Here is a 10948-nt window from a genome sequence, read left to right on the forward strand (position 1 = left end):
TGGCCGTTTTCAGGTCTCCGTTCCCCGTTCCCATTCCAAGTTCCCGTTCCGGATCCCCGTTCCATGTTTCAAACGTGAGTACCCGTAATAGGGAGCAGCATTTTGTTCGGCGTTCCCGTTCCGCGTTCCCGTTCCAGGTAAGTATGGGTCACATGCCTCATCTTCGACGCTTCGTCACAAATGGGTGACGTAGCTAACCTCGGACACACACACACACACACACACACACTGTGAGGACTGCCCAGAAAGTGACACGTGGCAGTAGTACAGATCCCCCGCAATGTGCGTTGAAATGCTAACGTGGCTTACCGTACGGATTCTTCCGGATTTTGCGACGCAAAAAGCGGAGATGCTGACGTGGCATGGCGTACGGAATTCCCTGCTTTTACGTCGGCTGAAATTCGTTGGCTGATTTTAGCAATGCTTTTGGGCTTATTGCTTTATTTTGAGCAGCTTTTGGGGCTTTGCTTTTGGGCATCCCTTGTATCAATAAATAAGTGGGCAGGGCCTCACTTCTCAGGGCATCTAGACGCAGAGTTTGAGAGTGAGCACCTACCCACTCTTGTACTTTGAACACAGATTAATAGAAAAAGAAATACCGAAAGGGGGGCCAGTCTTTGGGGCCAATATCTCTAGGCACGGAACTACACCGGGCCGTGTCGACTCAAGTGTGAATTGTGAACTTTTTGGAAGTGAATCTCTGTTGTGTCGCGGTAGAATCTTGACTTGGGGTGTCCAAATTTGTTACAGTGGTATCAGAGCACAAAACAATTCTTCTTCTACGGAGGATCCGATCCTTTTTGCAGCGCGCACAGCTTTTGGAAAAGAATCTGCGTGGCCCGACACCGGGCTTATTAGCCACTCCCACCCTTCATACATCGCGCATCGGACGTGCTCCTGTCTTCATCACTGTCTTATAGAGCATAAAGCCATAAAGAATCCCAGATTACACATGGCTTCTTATGAAGAATCTGACAGAGATGACACCTCTCAGTGGGAAGGCAAAGAAAAGTTGAAAACCAGCGCGGGAACTGAAGAAAAGAATGAAGATTTGGGCAATAAAAAAAATCGGACAAGTTTGTTAGAAAGAAGTACAAACATCAACTACAGATTGGCATATGTGTGAGCAGATTGATTAAGTACCCTGCGGACCCGAGATTGGCGAAACACCCGAAGAATTACCCGATTGATAAGATTTACTTGAGATGGCGTGTGGCCAGCGCTTCTCCTCTCAGGTAGGGAGGAAATCCGAAAAGACAGATGAGTGCAGAAAAGCGGAACCTGTACTCGCAGAAAGACATGGACAAGCACTCTTGAAAAGAAGCACTTCTACAGAGCCAACCAATATGACTTCCTCGAAGACAAGAGCAAGAAAACAAAAGAATTTGAAGAAGGTGGACAATCGATTAAATTGAATCCTTTTCTAGGTTTCGAGATGCTCGAACATGGTGGTCCACTCTTCTTTTGAGGAAGGAAGCTCTAGTTACATGGTTGAAATTCAAAAGGCTCTTTATTTTCTTCTTGGTTGACTCGGGAGTACGAACCAGATATACGAACTGCTTGGAATCATCTTCGGATGACCAAGGGAGATTCTTTGGACGCTTATTGCGAGAGATATTGGAACTCTTTTCTACCAACCTCTTCATTTATGAAGGTCTCTTTCAGGGACAGATTGAGCGGTTTTGTTGCGGACCCTCTACAGAGAGCCGAGACTACTGCCTGGAACAAAAATCAAATTCTATTCAAGAATTGATGGGTCATGCGAAACGGGGTTTTGCGATACATTTGTGAAGACTTACCCCACTGATGAGATATTGACTCAGAGAACCAACAAGCCTCTCACAATGAAAGTAGAAAGAGAAAGACTTCCCGGGACAAAGAAAAAAAAAAAGATACACGTCCCCGACAGACTCTTAGAGAAAAGGCTATCTATCTCAAAGAGGGGAAGTGTTTTGGTTGAGGGGAATTTGGACACATCTCCGCAAAGTGCCCCAAAAAGGCACAGCAAGGACAGACTGAAGACAGGCCAAAGAGTTCTAGAGCAGCAGAGGAACGTGGCAGAAAAGGGAGATGAAAGCAGAACTAGTACCACATTGCATGGGGCCCGAACCGAATCGAATGAACGAAAGAAGCCCTCATTTTCTTTGATGGAGGAGCCAAGGCCAACTTCTTTTCACTTGAATTGGCGGCTCAACTTGGAATTACACCCGACAGGCTGAGGCCACAGGCGGAGGCAGTTCCAGGGGCACCCGAATGGGATGTTGCCATTACACCGATCATTGGCAAACTTCGTTTGTTAGGGGTATTTAGGGCACGAGGACTTTTATGTAATGCCCTTAGGAAGGTTGTGACGTCCTCCTCGAAATCCCTTGGTACCACAAGAACAACGCTGTGGTTGACTATCGGGCTGAGAAAGCGACTTTGACAAATGAAGGGCGAAGAGATTGTACTTGATGAAATTCAGTTTCTTTACTCGATTTTCTAGAGAGAACTGAATGATGATTGCAGGTCGAATATGTTTTGACCAAAGAACGCCAAGATTTTCTCCACACATGCTGATTGTTTCTCTGAGGGCTTGCCAGGCGAGTTGCCACCATCCCGTCCTGAGGATCATACTATTGATCTAATACCTGGAAGCACACCACCAAACCGACCACCTTACTCTGTGAGCCAAGCCTAGAATGAAGAGATTATGAACCAAGTGAAAGACCTCTTGGAAAAGGGTCTTATCCAACCGAGTACTTCACCTTACTGCTCTATGGTGTTGTTGGTTTTAAAGAAAGACGGATCTTGGAGAATGTGCATTGATTATAGAGCTCTCAATAAAATCACCATCAAGAACAGATTTCCAATTCCGAGGATCGATGATATTCTTGATAGATTACACGGATCCTCTTGTTTCAACAGTATCGATTTGAAAAGCGGATATCATCACATCCGAATCGCACCAGGAGATATCCACAAGACAGCTTTTCGGACGAGCTTCGGTTTATATGAATTTTTGGTGATGTCTTTTAGCCTTACCAATGCTCCAACGACTCTTAACCGAATGATGGACAAGATTTTCAGAGAGTACAGATCTTTTGTTGGCACTTTCTTTGATGACATTATAGTCTTCTCCAAGGATTCGGCATAACATAGACAACATCTGCTACAGGTCTTTCAAGCATTGTGAGATCACAAGTTGGTGATCAATGCCAAGAGGAGTAAATTTTTCTTATCAGAGATACACTTTTTGGGACACGTCGTCTCAGCAGCAGGAGTGTAGATTGTCACAAACCGGTGACGTGGCATGGCCAATGGGTAGCAAATACACACACCCTGGCTGGCTGCAGAATCCCGTAAGACCCGCAAACATGATGACGTGGCATCGTATGGCAGAACCCGAAAAACGTGGAGGACTGCTGACGTGGCATGTTGTACGGACCTTCCGCAATTTACGGTGCAAAAAGCGTTGGTAAAGCTGTACGGAAAAGCAGGCTCAAAATTGCGCAATTTTTAGGCAGCTTTTGGGCTTTGCTTTATTTTGAAAACCTATTTTTAAAAAGAAGCTTTTGATTTTGAAGCTTTTGGGGCTCTGCTTTTGGCATCCCTTGTAATGAATAGATAAGTGGGTTGGGCTCCCATCTTGGGAGCATCTGGACGCAGAGTCTGAGAGAGACCCCTCCCACTCCCTTGTACTTTGAGCACAGATTAATACAAAAAGAAATACCGAAAGGGGCGCCAGTCTTTGGGGCCAATATCTCTCGGCACGAAACTCCGCCGGGCCGTGTCGAATCTATTGTAAACTGTGAACTATTTTGAAGTTAATCTCTGCTGTGTCGCGGTAGAATCTTGACTTGGAGTGTCCAAGTTTGTTTGTGGTATCAGAGCACAGAAAGATTCTTCTTCTACGGAGGATCCGATCCTTTTTGCAACGCGCACAGCTTTTGGGAAAGAATCTTCGTGGCCCGGCCCCGGACTTATTAGACACTCCCACCCTTCATCGGGCGCGCTCCAGTCTTCATCGCTCTGTTTTACAAGGCATAAAGCCATTAAAAATCCCAGATTACACATTTCTAGTGAAGAATCTGACAGAGATGACACCTCTCAGTGGGAAGGCAAAGCGAAAAAAAAAAATCGACGGACAAGTTTACCAGAACGGACTACAAATGTCAATTGCAGATTGGCATATGTGTGACCAGATTGATCAAGTGCTCCAAGGACCCGAGATTGGTGAAACACCTGAAGAACTTCCCGATTGATAAGATTTACTCTAGATGGCATGTGGCCATTGCTTCTCCTCTCAAGTAGGGAGGAAAGCCAAAAAGACAGACAAGTGCAAAAAAGTGGAACATGTACTCGCAGAAAGACATAAACAAGCACTCTTGAGAAGAAGCATTTTTATAGAGCCAACCAATATGACTTCCTCGAAGACAAGAGCAAGAAAACAAAAGAATTCAAAGAAGGTGGGCACTCGACTAAGTTTGAATCCTTTTCTGGGTTCAAAGATGCTCCGAGGGCTTTGGCCTTCATTCAACAGTTTGACATAGCTTTTTCTGGAGGGTATTACTCAGAGCACTCCAAGATTCGAAGGGCTACCTCCTTCTTCAAGGGAAATGCTCGAACATGGTGGTCCACTCTTCTTCTGAGGAAGGAAACCCCAATTAAATGGTTGAAATTTAAAAGGCTCTTTAGTTTCTTTTGGCCTGACTCGGGAGTACAAACGAGATATACGAACCGCTTGGAATCATCTTCAGATGACCAAGGGAGATTCTTTGGACGCTGATTGCGAGAGATTTTGGAGCTCTTTTCTACCAGCTTCTTCATTTACAAAGGTCTTGTTTAAGGAACAGATTGAGCGGTTTTGTTGCGGACTTCCTACAGAGATCCGAGACTACTGCTTGGAACAAAAGTCGAATTCTATTCAAGAATTGATGGGTCATGAGAAACGGGGTTTTGCCATACACTCGGGCAGTCCGACTTACCCCACTGATGAGATCTTGACTCAGAGAACTCAACAGACTTCTAATAATGAAAGTAGAAAGAGAAAGAGTTCCCAGAACAAAGAAAAGAAAGATACACGTCCTCGACAGACTCTTAGAGAAAGGTTTATCTATCTCAAAGAGGGGAAGTGTTTTGGATGTGGGGAACATGGGCACAACTCCGCAAAGTGCCCCAAAAAGGCACAGCAAGAACAGATTGATTCCTAAGCACGAAAGATAAGATTTTTGAAGCCGACCAGTACATGAGGGACTTGGGACACTGTTTTGCCAAGGTCCGGGAGGCTTTAGCGAAATCTCAGGCAAGACCAAAAAGGCAGCAGATGACACCGTCGCGATTTGAAATTAAAGGAAGACGATTGGGTGCTCTTACGTTTTGAGAAGGCACGCCTGAGAAAGAAAAAAGGGAAAGGAGCTGCTTTTTCCAAAGCTTAGCATCAGATACATGATGTCTCCTTTAGACAATAGTTGTCCGATACTTGGAGAATTCACAATGCTTTTCATGTGAGTCTCTTGAAGCCTTTTAAAGGAGAGGGGAGTCACTCCGCTCCTTTGTCAACAGACTGCCCCGATTTTTGATATAGAGTCATTGATGTCCCTTTGGGTTTCAGGGATACTGCTAGGCTGATAGTATTCTGCTGTATAACTTTATGAACTGGAATTCCAGAAAATGAAATGATACTGATTGATTTGTACTTGACTTGTTTGAGTGCAGCAACTGATAGACGAAATGACTGCAGCATTTCGGTCTCATAAATCTCTATAGAAATGATTGCAATATGGATTAGTTAATCGGGCATCTGTGAGGTCTCGACAGGATCTCAATGCGATTGCTAAATACGTTGCCGATTAATCATGGTCTAAGATTTGAAATGATTTTGAATGTGATTTGTCATGTGATGTCCTGTGATGTCCTGTGATGTGACTGTCGATTGGTACATGTGCTAGATGTGTTGTTCCTAGTGCGTCAGTACTAATGGTCAATGTCTGCTAAGACAGTTTATGGCCTCTGTCTATTTTGTAGGCGTAATCGAGGGCAATTACAATGCTTTCAAGAGGGGGGTATGTCACAAATATGTGACGTGGCTAACCTCGGACACACACAAGCTGTGAGGATTGCCCGGACAGTGACATGTGGCAACAATACGGATCCCCCGCAATGTGCGCTGAAATGCTGACGTGGCCTACCATACGGATTCTTCCAAATTTTGCGGCACAAAAAGTCGAGATGCTGACGTGGAATGGCGTACGGAATTCCCTGCTTTTACGCTGGCTGAAATTCGCTGGCTGATTTTAGCAATGTTTTTGGGCTCATTGCTTTATTTTGAGAAGTCTTTAAATGGCAGCTTTTGGGGCTCTGCTTTTGGGCATCCCTTGTATCAATAAATAAGTGGACAAGGCCTCACTTCTCAGAGCATCTAGACGTAGAGTCTGAGAGTGAGCACCTACCCACTCTCTTGTCCTTTGAACACACATTAATACAAAAAGAAATACCGAAAGGGGCGCCAGTCTTTGGGGCCAATATCTCTAGGCACGGAACTACGCCGGGCTGTGTTGACTCAAGTGTGAATTATGAACTGTTTTGAAGTGAATCTCTGCTGTGTCGCGGTAGAATCTTGACTTGGGGTGTCCAAGTTTGTTACACACTACTCAGAAAATGCCGTTTGCAAAGGCAATTTCGAACTATCGAATTAAAGCGGTAGCTTTTGGGGCATCTCCCTTCCGTCAAAAATATCAAGACTGAAGTGTTCCTAGGTCTAGAGACCTTCTTCATATCCTTCCCGAAATGACAGGATTTCTAGGCTATGGTTCTAAACTGATGTTCAAGGATATTTTTTGGATTTTGAAGGATCTTGAGCATTCCGCTTCTTGGATTTTCTAGGTTCTTGAGCATCATGCTCTTGTCACCTTCCCAAAGAATCCCAAGTCTTGTATCGACTTCTTGTAGAGAGAAAAATTTTCCCAATTCTGCGAGCTTTTCCTGCAGGGCTTAGGGTTCCCTCCTGCTTACTTCTCTCTGGGCTTGTCATGGCTTCTTCCCGAATCTTCCCAGAGTTGTCCTCCTTTACAGAAAAGAGAGGAGACCGTGCTCTGATACCACTCTCACAAACGGGAGCACATAGCATTATAGAATATACTTGGATAAATAGAATTTATCACTTAATATTGAAGCCAGAGGATATAGAGAGAAATAGATAGATAGATAGAGAGAGAGAGAGAGAGTGAGAAGATCGACAAAGTACTGGGGACTAGAAGATGGGTTGCCCCCCCCCCCCCCCCCCCCCCCCTAATAGTATCTTTATTACTGAGGAGAAGTCTATACAAGCACTTGAACCGAATGGCCCCGTCTACGACGTTTATGGGCTGAAAACAGAGAAATACAGCAGCTTGTCGCAATGGAAACACGCTCCGTAGGCACTTCTTTGCGAGGGAACTCGCACACTGGGTCCTGGCGACATCTGGTACACTTGGGGCAGCCATGGGCATCATCGACAACGTCTTCTTTGCGGTTGAACTATGCAGCAGCATCTCATTGCGAAAACTGGTCTTCCCTCTGGGAGAGTGGGTGTGATGCTTTTATGGCTCCCTGGCCACGGCAAAGATAGCAGAGCAGTGGTTACCCGCATAGAGATTGCGGCTGTTTTTGTTGCTTTATTTCCCTGGTAACTGCCCACTTATTAAGTGGGCGGCCAGCATATTTTAAAAATGGTCTAAATCTGCCCAAAATTTCAATAAAACCTTATAAGTTAAAAGCAATGCTTACACAGCACTTCCCAAGCGTCCCTCGATGCAATCACATGCACAGTTGCAATGCAAACATAGACTTCCTCACGGGAAAGCATCTGCTTTCCTAAAAAGCAATCCCGCTTTCTCAGAAGCATCTGTTTTTTCTCAAAGTTTCCTCTGAATCCATCTTCATTCAAGTGCTTGCTTTTCCTTGTGCACAATTCTAACACAGTTCGGAATTTCCCCCTGACTATGGATATTCCCTTTCCGATGCATCTGTCACCCACCTTGTGACGCATCAAGAATACCCATCACCTAGTCCTTTCCTACCAAACTTATGGTACAATCTCCTTCACAATGCACTGTCATTCATCCTATGACGCATCAGAGATGTCCATTCCCGAATGGTCAGATACTTCTTCCCGATGCTCCCTGTCACCCATCCGATGTGACGCGTCAGAAGTATCATCCGTTCCTGGTGGCCTTACAAATATTCCCTTTCCAATGAGAAAAACCCTCTCACTTAAAATTCCAATAATTCATTGAGAATTATTTTTCTGTCAAATAAAGCCAATTTAGCAACAGATTCCTAGCTCCCTTTAGGCCTCTCACCTTAATCTTTAGGGTTCAAAACTTCCTCTGTTCTTCTGGGTTCAAATTCTCTTGTCCTCTCAGTCACTTCTTTCGCGCCACGCCATCACTTTGTGACAACATCTCTCTCATGAAAGTGAAAGGAACCTTGAGTATGCACTGAGCACTCATCCTAAGATTATCACCTTGAATCACTTCTGTTGCACATTACAAGCATTATGTATGTCAATCCCCTGCTTATTGCATGATCTCCCAGAGCCTATGTTTGGGGAGAGGCTTGGATCCAATAGGAGGGCTATGGAGTACTTAGACAAGTTTTATTTAAGGCGCACAAACAAAACCTTATAGTCCCAACCACATAGGCAGATCTGAGGGGCATGGGCGCCCATGACATTGCCTAAGACCATAGATCGACAAATTGATTACCGGCCACCACTCACCGGAGTTGGATTTATCAAAATGAGCTTAAATTAGAAAGGTTAAGGTATAGCAACTAGACATAAATATAACCAACTACTAAGATCAGGTCCACCAATCATCCTAGTTTAGTCAATGATGGCACTTCCAGCCATCCTATGTACACTAACATTGTGTATCTTTTTTTCTACGACTTTGTAGTTTTTATGCTTTTTCATGATACACAACTACATGGATCACTTTGAACATTTTGATTTGTCTTATGTAATATAGGTGTTTCGACCCCCAGCTGTCAAACACCAGACCTCAACTTGAGAGTAATAGATTCAAGTCTTATTTGACTCAAAATAAATTCTTGAACACTTGGTTCCATGCAATTTTCGTTTAAGGTGGGGGTTGAAGTCCCCCGCTCTACAGCTACAATTCACACAATTAAATGGGGTGGATTGTACAACAAGAAATGACCATGGGTTCATCATTGAGAGTGCTAAGAGGACTCTTCAGGCCTATAGAAGACCACTAGGGCAGACCTAGATCTAGAGACAGTTAGATGTGATCCGAGCCAGATACGAGAAACGAGAAGACACCAGTAACATCCCTGACGTTGGGGCCGTCACATTACATATTAAAAAAAACTTTGAATGGAGCAGTTGAGCATCATGCTTGTACATGTAGAGCATACTAGAAATAGATTGCATGGTATAGGTTGACCACAACATGCCACTGAGGGCATATTCTACAAAACAATTTCAGCCATCATGCCAGGGGGTTTCAGCCAAACCACAACCCTAGCATGGTCTTGATATCAAGCACAAGTTAGTGCGTAAGTAATAGATGTTAGCTCAGTTGGTTGAGTTGAGCAATATGTCACAAGTTAGACTGCAAACTGTGGCGTGCTCTCTCTCTCTCTCTCTCTCTCTCTCTCGGAGTACCCGGTGATTTAATCTCGAGAAAGGATTCATCATCCCAGCTTGCGCAACAGGTGCTCCCAAATACGCCTCTGTGTGAAACTTCGAATTTCAATTCATAGGGTCCGCGAGTCCAAATTTCATAGAGGAAAAGAAAGAAGGCGAGGAGGCACGAAGGCCTCTAAGTTAGGGGGGGGGGAGATGAGATTTATGGAGAAATGAGTGCTTACAATCACATGAAATTTTTTTTAATATAAAATTATAGTATTCATTATACTGATATAATTATAAATGGTTTATTTATTAGAAAAATTCTCGCTTAAATAATAAGGTGAAAGATGCACATTGCACATTACCATTTAAAATAAAATAAAATATATATATATTATTATTATTAATTATATATCCTATATCATGAAGAAGAACTCAGAAGGTTTGTTTAGTTGTGCGACTAAAGTTTCTTGAGTAAGGATTGGTGAAGTCTTCGATGTACAACATGTCTCCTCAAGACTCGGTAAAAGCTTGTAACTCCCTTATAAATTTTGATAAGCATAAAGAATAATAAAATAATTTAAAAATGAATCTTTTGTGAAGTCTTTAAGTTAAAGGACTCTATATAAGTTAGAATTTTAAAAAAACAAAGGCCAAAAAGTGACTATTGAGAGGTCATGAGAGTTAAACATCTATTTTAAAAAGGTTAAACCTCATAATAATCTCCAAGAGAAAGAGGGAGAGGGGGGGGGGGGGGGGGGGGGGTAGTGTTTAAAAGAAATGTTTTACTTAGACCTTAATGTAAATAGTATATATACAAAATTTAAACTATTAATTACTATTTATGATTAAAAGTGCATAAACTTTAGCGCCATAATAATTAAGGTACAAAAACAAAAATGGATAATTATCATTTTCAATTGAAAAATCACTTACAAAGCTTAGAATTACAAAAAAAAAAAGACTTTGCAGTATTAATATTTTGCAAGTACATTCTTAGAGAACCTCATTAAAAGGGGTTTAAAAGCATGCCTCCTTACAATACATCTTGCTCTATCTCATTTGCCATGGAGGGACATTGGAGCCTTGAAGAATCATGCATGTCATTATTATAAAATACTCTTTCACAAAAAAATTATCCAAGCATATTGACGATATTCTTTTTGTAACTAGTTAATGTATTTGATGAGATTAGTTTATATATATATATATATATATATATATATATATATATATATATATATATATATATATATATATATATATATGTTTATATATATATATATGTGTGTGTGTGTATGAGGAGAAGAGAGAGAGATTTAAAAATCTATT

The 10948-nt window shown here is 42.6% G+C and overlaps 1 protein-coding gene across 1 annotated transcript in view; it reads right to left on the reverse strand.

The window, feature by feature from the left end:
- The window catches only part of LOC147444161 (putative sphingolipid transporter spinster homolog 2), an 80105-nt gene extending 70292 nt beyond the window's left edge, over positions 1-9813 (reverse strand). The window contains exon 1 of the mRNA XM_086526868.1: positions 9650-9813. The gene's annotated coding sequence lies outside the window, so the exon portion shown is untranslated. The remainder of the gene's footprint in view (positions 1-9649) is intronic.
- Between the last annotated feature and the right edge of the window lie 1135 nt (positions 9814-10948).

Source organism: Adiantum capillus-veneris, chromosome 13 (genome assembly GCF_014529385.1).
Source record: "Adiantum capillus-veneris isolate H3 chromosome 13, ASM1452938v2, whole genome shotgun sequence".
NCBI classification, from domain to species: domain Eukaryota; kingdom Viridiplantae; phylum Streptophyta; class Polypodiopsida; order Polypodiales; family Pteridaceae; genus Adiantum; species Adiantum capillus-veneris.